Here is an 11,590-nt window from a genome sequence, read left to right as displayed (position 1 = left end):
TAATCTTTCATATGAAGACGCGGGCCGCAAATCATCATCCTGCGGGCCGCAAATGGCCCGCGGGCCGCGAGTTTGAGACCCCTGCTGTTGATCCATGTCATGCATTCAGGACGTAAAGCAGTGGCTGAGCCAGAATTTTCTATATTTGAACGGGTCAAAGACGGAGAGCATTGTTTTCGGCGACACCTCTACAGCTGACTCCACCACTGTCAGAAATCTGGGGGTTATCTTTGACAGCTGTTTTAAATTTGATAAACAGATTGACAATGTTGTCAAAATGAGTTTTTATCACCTGCGCCTTTTAGCTAAAGCTAAACCGTCTCTGAGCCGCAGAGATTTAGAAACAGCCATCCACGCTATGATCACCTCCCGCATAGATTACTGTAACTCTCTTTACTTTGGTGTCACTCAGCGATCACTCAACCGTCTCCAGTTAGTTCAGAATGCAGCAGCACGACTGTTAACTGGAACATCCAGACGAGAACACATCACCCCGGTTCTCAAGTCTCTTCACTGGCTCCCGGTTCATTTTAGAATTCAGTTTAAACTTTTACTGTTTGTTTTTAAGGCTCTTCACAGTCTTGCCCCGGTTTATTTAACTGAGCTTTTAAATGTCCGTAGCCATTCCAGAGTTTTAAGGTCTACTAATCAGTATCTGCTCGAGGTGCCCAGGTCACGACAAAAACGTTGGGGTGACCGTGCCTTTTCTGTTGCTGGCCCTCAGCTATGGAATAGCATTCCAGCAGAACTGCGCATGATGTCAGATCTTAACAGCTTTAAATGCTATTTGAAAACACACCTTTTTAGAATGGCTTTTAATGCTCAGTAAATGGTGGCATTTTATTTTATTTTATTTTTATTTCTTTTATTGTGTTCTTATTTAACTTTGTGTATTTTGCTGCGGACTGCTTTTGTAATTTTATGCTGTTTTTATATTTTGTTCTTAACTTGTCTTTTTTTCTATTCTTTCCTCCTTTTATTGTGAAGCACTTTGGTATGCTACAAGCAATTGTAAAGTGCTATATAAATAAAGTTCATTCATTCATTCATTCATTCATTCATGCATCCTTCTCTCCAGGAAATCTTGGCGATTATCTCGTTGTTCGTTACGTGCCCTATCTTGATGGAAATCTTCCAGGAGTTTTAGCAATGGTGTTAGCTTAGCTTCCAGCAGTGCTGCTAGCGTGGATTCAGAGAGAACAGCTGGGGTTAGCTTAGCCTGGATGTCGGCTAACGCGGTTTTAAGCTCTGCCAGATCGGCATGAGCCGTCGGTGGAAGGGAGCGCTCACTTGCGAAGCTAGCTGATCACCACTAGCTTTGCAGAGAAAATGTTTGTGTTAGCCTAGGGGCGGAGCAGACTCTTCCTGAGGGGACGGTTCAAACTTTCTGATGTAAGGATGTGAGAACCTGCTTGTTTTCGTGGGTATGGGAGGGGCTGCAGGTTTTTAGAGGATTACCATAGACTGTAAAAAATACTGGACTTCTAGAGCCATGAGGTCCCCCATTGGAGATGCATTACCTCCACTCCTCGTGAAAGTAGGCCACGGCTTCCACTGTCACTTCCTGAAACGGCTATCACCATATTGCAAACGTCTGCAACCCATCGCCAGTGATTGATCTGAGTCTCTGTGAGTCATAGCCGAGTCATGAACCTATAGGAAGTACTGTCGCCAATCTGGAGTGAGTTTATTGTGAGTTCCCTCATCTTTCCACGCCTCTACCACGAGACCGCAGGATGTAAACAGCTTCTACTTTAATAACGCCGGAGAATCGTACAAATCATTGTTCAAGTCTTTGAGGGAGAACCGTTCCAACATTTGATTCTGTCAGCGGTCCTTTGGGATTTACTTACATTTATTCCTTTTTGTCGAGATAAAAGGAGCATTTGGGTGACACCGCTGCAGAGCAGCACCAGCAGCTTGTTACTTCACATGCGCTGCTACGTTACATTCTGATCAGATGCACGTGAGAAGCGCGTTCAGCGGTATTTAAAATAAATAAACATTCTAACGAGTGAACATCTGGATCTTTTTCTTTTTAAATATACGACAACATCCATTGAAGTTTGTCTCGCGCTCCTCAGACGGCTGCGTCTAATTCAGGCTGAAGCTGGAAAAGTGCGGCGAAGATGAAACGTTGGTTGGTGATTTTATGGAGGAGCTGTACCATTCCGTTTGATACGCAACTTATAATTTATAAGCTACAACCAAAACAGTGAAATAAAGAAAAATGAACGTTAAACAAACAAAAAAGTCCAAAGCACATAACCTCAGAGTGAAATCTATTTGTACAGAGTAAATCCTCATCTAAAAATGTCGACAGCATGCTCCTCTTGTTGTTTTAAACTGCTGCTTCGGTACATTCCATTGAGGAAAACAACATTAGGACAATGATTGGTACATTGTTGAATTGTAAAGTAAGTGTTAAAAGGTCTTCACGGACCGCATTGATGAGGTCTGCTCCTATTGGCTACCCGTCATCTGTCAATCAAACCCCCCAGACGTTCGACGTCAGACCCACAAACATTTATGGAGCCATTTCATTGGTCAATTTATAACTCGAATAACTTGTTATTATGAAAAAAATCTTTAAAAAAAAAAATTAGGATTAGAAAAAAGATGTTAATCAGAAAGCAGCAGAGGAAGAATGATTATTCTGACATATAAAATGACTGAGAAATAACTGTCTGTTTCTCAATGGAAGTCAATGGAACTTCGGCCTTTTTGCAACCCAGTGGTACTTCCTATTAGGGCTGACACGATTATTCGACTATTCGACGACTAATCGACTATTAAAAAAGTCGACAACTATTTTGGTCGTCGAAGTGTCGTTTTTTTTGTTTGTTTTTTCCTTGTTTTGATCTTAAAACTACGGTTCGCGCCTTCTATTGCGGGGGTCTTCCATTCTCTTTGTCACACATGCGCAGTGGTGCTAATCCGGTCAGTATTGACGTCACAGGAAGTTCTCGGTAGGCTCATAACAACACGCTCGCTCAAAAATGTGGGAAGCAAAAGGAAAATAAAAGAGGAAAAAGTGTCAAATGTAATTTCCGCAAGACAGAATTTGTGTTCCATGAGAGCACTATGGCGATAAATGATCACCTGAAGATGAAGCATGTTGAGACGGAGTTTGATCACGATGAACAGAGAGCTTCGTCTAGCTAAGCTAACATCGGCGCTAACACAGCTAGCGCTGCCGCGGCTGTCATTACTGCGCTGTTTGGAGATGAACCAGAAGATCTGCAGGAGATCCGTGTCTACGGCGCTTCTGTCTGCATAATGAGCGTTTCATAATCTGCGCTCTTCTAACCAAACGCTGCGAGGACGGCGCGTATAATGAATTTATACTGGACGTGAACCGCTCGTCCAAGGCTTCATTCATATTCCGCGCCGGGATCACGTCGTCCGGTTCGAAGAGCGGATTATGAAACATTCACCGCGCAGACAGAGAGGCTGTGTGTCGGTACGGATCTGCAGCAGAGTTATGGAACGATTTAAGACTACGAGTCCCAGAAGTGAAGGAGCTCACCTAAAAGTCCAGAGCTAAGTTTACAAGTGTAGCATTACATTATCTGCATTAAGCTACAATTAAATGTAACTTAAAGTCACAAAACAACAACAAACAGCAAAACAACCACAACATTAAAGAAGTAACACAGATTTATGGGTTCTCCCTCAAACTGAATATGAAGTATCGTTCTGCGCATGTACAGTGGATGGTAGTGAAAGAATGAAAGTGCTGATGTACATTCTAACATCTCCTGCTTTTCTCCCTTTTTAAAAAATATAATTTTCTCCCTTTTTATTTATTTTCTTTGTTTCTATGGGCATCCTCAGGTTTTATATGTATAGGAATATATTGAGTTCAAAGATGTTATTAGTGTTTCGCTTTAATAAATGGGCCTCAGTCAGCAAATATTTTGAGTGTGTTTATATCTGCAAATAGCTTTTGAAATACTTTATAAATGTTTTATTAAATATATGTTTTAAAGCTTTAAAAAAGAATTGCAGGGTTTTAAAGAGTTTTCTGTTGTTGATTCGGATTGCATTATTTGATTTAAGTCTTGTTTTAATGCCAGAAACAAATGAAGGACAAAACCTGCATGATTCATTAAAAGATTAATAAAGTATTGTCTTTATTTTAGATAGAATATAGCTTAAAGACCTCAAGTTTAAGGATAATAATGGTTAAGATGAATGTTTTACATCCAGTCGCCGCACGAACCGATTAGTCGACTAATCGAAAAAAATAGTCGGAGAATAGTCGACTATTGAAATAATCGTTTGTGGCAGCCCTACTTCCTATATCAGGGGTCTCAACTCGCAGCCCGTGGGCCATCTGCGGCCCGCGGGATGATAATTTGCGGCCCGCGTCTTCATATGAAAGATTACTGTTGGTGCGGCCCGCAAGGTTGATATGAATGACAGTCGTTGTGTGCAGAGCTGAACGAACCAATCACAGTGAGGTATATGACTCTGGAGGCGGGACATCGGCAGTCTGACCAGTGCCTCCTCACTCATTCATTCATTCCTCCAATCAGCTGGGCGGAGGAGGAGCCATGAAGCACCGAACGTGATTCGCGTGACAAATTTGCGCACCCCGCGCAGTGAATTTGCTGCTCGCGGCTTGTCAAAAAAAAAAAAAAAGTTGTTTCTGAGCAACCAGCTCCGTCTGTGGATGTCTCTCTTAGAATGAAGACACATATGATGTGGAGGAATACGTTTTTTGACGTGCTGGTTGTTCCTGTTAAATCAGAGCTCCACAAGCTCCGAGCTGCAAACCTGTAGCCCGCCCTCTTTCACCGCGTGGCGATCTGCTGCACCCGCCTGTCAACCATGTGATCCTGAGCTTGGCTCGCACCTGCGCGTGCGTGGTTGTGAATTTTAAGGTTCACACACCGGCTGTGTCGGCGCGCATTCCAGTCCACGTAAACGCGAGTAAAGTCCGATATTCTGATACGCGCGTTTGCATAGAACCCCCATGGTAAGCAGCCCCCGGATGCGCACTGATGCAGCCAGCGCGCACGAGCATTCCACACCTCCAATGAATACACATAGATCAGATTTATTTATTATGAGGAGTTCTACACAAATCTACAAAAAATGAAATCCTTTAAAGATTTTCTCGTTATCGGGGCTTTTCTCTCACTCTGAAGGAGGCGCTGTTAATACAGACATTTGAAACTGAATAAAAATAATTAGTTTTCTCTAGTCAGTCAGTCAATATGTGGTTTATTCAGTAATATACATCTGTTGCATGGTCATCATTCACTTATTTAATCACTTTATTCACATACCTAGAAGCTCTTTCACCACCTTACTGCATGTCTCTGACGTCTGCAGAAAAAAAGGAGAACGTAAACAGCTCCGTACGCCCCGTTCTCCACATGAATCGTCCCGTTTCAACACACAACAACAACATGGGATGCAAAGATCCTGCAAGCCACCATCAATGATTAATAAACTGCAAATCAAACAAAGAAACTTCCAAACATGTGCAATGTTTTAAACATTCAGTTTACCTGTTGAAATCAGAAGCTTTTCACAGTTTAGTCGGTCTGGTTCTGCTCACAGTTCATTCACAATAGGCTCATTTCGATTGTAAATCTCGTAAATTTACGACTTTAAAAATCATAATTTTATTTTTTTTTTTTTTTTTGGTGGCCCTAATACTCCGTCGGACCATAACACCGATGTTTATAGAATTCAACTTTGCCGCAGCACACACACATACATGTATCTGCAGACACCCTGGGTCCGCCTGCATTCTGCTGCTGGCGCTGTCTCACCCACATGACGTCAACGCGTCACGTGACCCAAATCGAGCCGTTTCTGAAGCAGGGCGAAATGCGAGTGTGATTTGTCGTTGATTTTGTCAAATTTTCCAAAAACCTGCATTTGTCAACGGTAATGATTTGTTATTTTTGATACATTAGAACATATGGAATATATCTGAATACTTATTTTAGCTTTGTCCCAGCTCATTACTAACCCTTTAACCTCAGAATTTTTATTCAAAATTTTCATTGTGATTTTTTATTCTGAATTTTCTTAATCTCTGAATTTTTACTCTACATTTTTATTCTGAATTTGTATTCTGAATTTTCTTAACCTCAGAATTTTTTTTCTGAATTTTTAAACCCCTGAATTTTTATTCTGAATTTTCTTAACCTCAGAATTTTTTTTCTGAATTTTTAAACCCCTGAATTTTTATTCTGAATTTTCTTAACCTCAGATTTTTTTCTTAATTTTTTAACCTCTGAATTTTTATCGTGAATTTTTTTTAAACTCTTGCTTTTTATACAACAAAATTTTATGCTCCCAAAAATATTTTCTATCTTAAAAAAATCAGTGTTTTTAATTTCGAGACTTAAAATTTCGATGGGTCAGAAATTCAACATAAAAAACTTCCATATTGATTTGCCTGCTTTTTAATTCATTATTTAATATATTTAGACTTTAGACTTAGACTTTAGACTTTGCTTTATTAATCCCTTTGGGATGGCACCCTTGGGGAAATTAAGTTTTTCAGCAGCTTACAGGGTATACATAATAAAAAATAAAAATCTCAATGTACATATACATGGTGAAAAATCTCAAAAAAATCTCACAAAAAAAAATCTCACTGTACAGTAATCATAATAAAGAAGCAAAGAATTACGACAGCGTAAAGAAGAGCAGTCTGTATGGCGGTATCAAAAACAGGTTTCAAAACAGGTTTGGGTCTGTGATTGACTTATTGCACATGATAGGTTATTACAGTATTAATTATTGCACTTATACCTTTATTGCACATGAGTGGATGGATGAATTGCTGAATGGATTTGTTTGTTTGTTGTTTGTTTGTTTCCAGCCCGTCTCTACTATCTCCTCCCCCCCAGTGAAGCATTGTAGAGTGTGACAGACTGGTGCACAAACAAGTTCCTTTGTCCATTGGTCCTGCATTTCGGTACGAGCAGTCTCCCACTGAACAGGCTCCTCTGGTTGGTGATGACGGTGTGCAGAGGGTGGCTGGCATTGTCCATGATGTCCAGCAGTTTGTCCAGAGTCCTCGTCTCTGCCACCGTCACCAGAGAGTCCAGCCTCATGCCGACCACAGAGCCGGCACGCCTGATCAGTTTGTCCAGTCTGGAAGTGTCCTTCTTGGATATGCTGCCCCCCCAGCACACCACAGTGTAAAAGAGGACACTGGCAACCACAGACTGGTAAAACATCCCCAGTAGTTTGCTGCAGATATTGAAGGACCGCAGTCTCCTGAGGAAGTACATCCTGCTCTGGGTCTTCTTGTACAGGTGTCCGGTGTGTGTAGTCCAGTCCAGTTTATTGTCCAGCCACAGACCCAGGTATTTGTAGGAGTCCACATTCTCCACCTCTGCTCCCTCTATGAGGACTGGTCGTGGTCTTGGTCTGGATCTTCCGAAATCGATGACCAGTTCCTTTGTCTTGGAGGTGTTGAGCTGGAGGTGGTTTGTGTGGCACCATGCTGCAAAGTCCCCCACCAGTCTCCGATACTCCTCCTCTCTGTCATCCCTGATGCACCCAACAATGGCTGTGTCATCGGCGTACTTCTGTATGTGACACAGCTCTGAGTTGTAACAGAAGTCCGCGGTGTACAGGGTGAAGAGAAGAGGGGCCAGCACTGTGCCCTGGGGGGCTCCAATGTTGCTGACCACAGTGTCAGACGTGATGTCCTTGAGCCTGACGTGCTGTGGTCTGCCTGTGAGGTAGTCTGAGATCCAGTCTACCAGGAGGGGGTCCACTCCCATAGTGCACAGTTTGTCCTGCAGTAGGGGGGGCTGGATGGTATTGAAAGCACTGGAGAAGTCCAGGAAGAGAATCCTCACAGAGCCGCTTCCCTTATCCAGGTGGGAGTGAGCTCGGTGTAGCATAAACAGGACAGCGTCCTCCACACCGACTCCTTGCTGGTAGGCAAACTGCAGCTGGTCCTGAGCGTGTTGCACCTGGGGTCTGAGGAGGTTGAGGAAGAGCCGCTCCAGCGTCTTCATTAGGTGAGAGGTGAGTGCCACTGGTCGGAAGTCGTTCAGCTCACTGGGCCGGTTCTTCTTAGGAACTGGGATGATGCAAGACGTCTTCCATAGAGTGGGCACTCGCCCCAGCTGCAAGCTGAGGTTGAAGATCCGCTGTAGTGGTTCGCCCAGCTCTTCGGCGCAGGTCTTCAGCAGGCTCGGACACACACCGTCCGGCCCAGCTGCTTTCCTGGGCCTTAGCCTCCTGAGCTGTCCTCTGACTTGGTCAGTGGTGATGTGAGGTGTGGCTTGTGTTGAGGTGGGGAAGGAGGGGGGTGTTGTAGCATCCAAAGGGGGGTATGTGGAGGTGGGGAGGACCGGTGGGGGGGAGGGGGGTGTTGTAGCATCCACAGGGGGGTATGAGGAGGTGGGGAGGAGGAGGATTTATTTATTTATTTTATTAATTATTTTGTGTTAAAAACAAAGATATTTGAGAACATTGGAATGTTTTATCAGCGCTTGTGAAAATCCTGATGCGGCCCAGCCTCACCCAGACTCTAACTCCAGCGGCCCCCGGCTGAATTGAGTTCGAGACCCCTGTCCTATAAGGAACACGGAAGGAGGGGGGTTTGCTCATTCCAGTTCTTATATACAGTCAATTAGGATTACTCAGAAATGCTAGAACAGATCAAATACTGCTTTGGGTTGTTTATAGTGAGGAACAAACAGTATTGTACACCCAAAATATCTTTTTTTATGGTTTGTCCCCAACTTCTATGTCATCAAACGTTCACCGCAGTCTCTCCATGTTATACATATGGATTTCATCAGTCAGGATATTACGTCACAGAAAACCTGTCACACATTTGGACACGTGCTCTTTGAATTACTGTAACTCCTGAACCGTTTGCTCTATTTTAAAAATTTCAACAGTTTCCGAAAGCTGAGACATTGCGCTTTCTTGTAAATATTCATTACGGTAATTCTACCCAGAAGCCCAAGGGGGGCTCCGTTGTTTACCGATGAGACAGACGGAGCGGAGGAGAGATGCAGAGAGCGGAGCGGTCGAAAAGAGTTTTTTTAACGGTGAAAAAAAATAAGAAAATCATCGTGGGAAATATAACCTTCAAGGAGGTTCAGAGAAGATTTTGGGACCGAAGGAGCAACAAGAAGGAGTCATTTTTGGCGAGAAAAGGTAACGTTTGTGGTGCTGCATTTCTGTGTTTTTTTTCCCTGAAGGAATCAAGCAGTTGCTAGCTAGTTTTTACTCTGAAACACAAACTGTGTGAGAGAAATGTCATTCAGATGTCACTTGGATTATTTTTTTCCCTCAAATATTATAAGCAATCTTATAAAATAGGCATATATTTATGTTTGTTCAGGAAGTAAATATCATAATAAATGAAAACTATGTTTATTCAAGTGTCCTGTGGGCTGCAGCTGATGATGCTGGAGGACCAAAGATGAGAAAACGTGAGGATGCTGGAGGTTCTGGTGATCTGGTTAGATATCAAAGCTGCTCATCACATCAACAACAGTGGAAGAGATTCAGAACCATCTGATTGAGATCCTCATCCACTGAGATTCAACCCCAGACGGATCCCAGGTGTCCAACCATCTCTAAGTACAGAAAACCATCACCAGGTGAAATCTTTTCCCACTGATGCTGTAAACTTTGCACCAAGAGCACTTCCTGGAAGTTTGAGAGTTGTGACTGTCACTGGCAGCATCACCAACACCTTTGAGGAGCCAAAGAGGACAGATCTCCCCTGTGTGACCAAAAACGCCTGTAGATATTTAGCATTTTATGCACTGTTTTTTTGGGAACGATACAAAAATGTTGTTGTACATTGCTTGACATTGAATAAATTTAATCTTTAACAAACAAAATCTGTTCTTCATGTACATTTGCACTATTTTTCTCACTAAAAACTCTAAAAATCACATTTCGATTTTGTGTTTTTTTACTTTTTAAATTACTATTTACTAATAATTTACTATTATTTAATTTAAAAAATGTAAAATTATTATTTATATTAAAAATTCAATGTCTTCTGGAAAAGGGGCAAAAGCACACATTTGTAGGACATTCTCTGACCCTTTCAGAGTCAAAATTAGCAGAAAAGTCCAGGCGGACATTTTGAGGCTTAGGCCTTAAAGGGTTAAGGTCACATGACCTTAATCAGGTTGGCCGACATAAATGAATTAAATCTCTTCCTTCAATCACTTATCAAGTGTTAAAAATGCAACGTGTTCTATTCTGGATCATCCACATCACACCTTCTGATGCCAACAGCGGACGCGAAGCACAAGTTCTTAAGCTGCATGTTTGTTGTTTTCCGGGAGCAGCACACCTTTGTTGTCTGTGCTTCAAACCAAACAAGGAAATACCTCCGTCAACATCGTCTCAGAGCTGTTGCTGATCCGCGAGTCTGTGGACACACACACTCGGAGGCGCACGGAGGCCGTGAACGCGTAAAAACTGAACCTATCGACCACACCGACTCCATCCTTGAACCCGCACTATCAGGGATTAATTTAGCCTGCCTAAACAAACATGGCGGCCGTTCTTCGTCTCACTGCTCCGGGAAGAAAGCACCGCATTCTCTCAAAAAGGCGGAAAGTTACCTCTTTTTAACGGCCGTTCAGCCCGGACTCACACCGGAAGACCACGCAGAGCATTACGGTTTCCTGCTCGATGGAATAAACCAGGCCCCGTCGAGTTCTTCGGTGGTCGATGTTGACATCCTCCTCTCTCCGATCGATTGATTGGGACCGACCGGAAGTGAGAAACGAGCAGGCGCAGAACAAGGGGTATTTTTTTTACTGGTTTCACCACAAGATGGCAGTAAAAGTCAATGATAAAAAAAACGGCTCTGCGTCACTACAGTTTAACAAATCCATGGTCAGGGTGAATACTCGATCCTGATTGGTATGGAGCTAAATCGGGGCCAATATTATTTGAAACGGAGATAAAATATTTAGAAAAAAAGTATTAATGTTTGGCCGGAAAACTAGGTCTCAAAACACAAAATTTAAATTTCATTTTTTTTTTCAGTTTCAAAAGTTTTTTTTTTTCAGTTTCAAAACTGGAGCGTTCCGGCCTCCGCGTAAATTCTCATAATGCACACTTCATTGGGTATTATCCCGCTTATACTATGGTCATTTACAAAATAAATAAATATCAATCAATATTTAGTACTTTATTCTTGTTATTTCTTTGGTTTAGCTCATTTTTTCACAAAAAGCGGACTATTTAATCCGTGATCCGGCTTGTTGTCGCGGTGACATGGAACACCGCAGAGAGCCTGAAGCCGTTACAGCTGCAGCGGTAAAGTGTTGCTGTTTTGAAAAGAAAAAAACTGACAAATTGGGATTTTTTTCTTCTTTTTCTGAAGTTAAGTCTTCAGTGAGCAGCTAGAACATAAACGGCACACAATCATCTTCTGTCTCTGTGTTTCATTTCACGACAGGTTCGCTCTTCTGAGCTGCTCTAAAAGCGGAAACTCCCTCTTGTGGTGAAACAGAAGACTACACCTTTCATGCCGAGTGCTGTGTCTGATTAGTAGGACAAAAACTAATTTTAAAAATAAATTACCGAAGTTAAGCTGAACATTATGGGG

At 42.4% G+C, this 11,590-nt stretch overlaps 1 protein-coding gene across 4 annotated transcripts in view; it reads right to left on the bottom strand.

The window, feature by feature from the left end:
- The window catches only part of zbtb17 (zinc finger and BTB domain containing 17), a 66,624-nt gene extending 55,306 nt beyond the window's left edge, over positions 1-11,318 (bottom strand). For 2 of the 4 annotated variants that reach the window (XM_024265164.2, XM_036210876.1), the window contains exons 1-2: positions 10,596-11,318; positions 5,298-5,337 (exon numbers count right to left, since the gene is read on the bottom strand). The gene's annotated coding sequence lies outside the window, so the exon portion shown is untranslated. The remainder of the gene's footprint in view (positions 1-5,297; positions 5,338-10,595) is intronic. The other 2 variants (XM_024265165.2, XM_024265163.2) reach the window with 2 other exon arrangements.
- Between the last annotated feature and the right edge of the window lie 272 nt (positions 11,319-11,590).

The sequence above is a fragment of the Oryzias melastigma genome, unplaced genomic scaffold (genome assembly GCF_002922805.2).
Source record: "Oryzias melastigma strain HK-1 unplaced genomic scaffold, ASM292280v2 sc00277, whole genome shotgun sequence".
Classification (NCBI taxonomy): Eukaryota; Metazoa; Chordata; class Actinopteri; order Beloniformes; family Adrianichthyidae; genus Oryzias; species Oryzias melastigma.
This window is presented reverse-complemented; position numbering and strand designations above follow the sequence as displayed.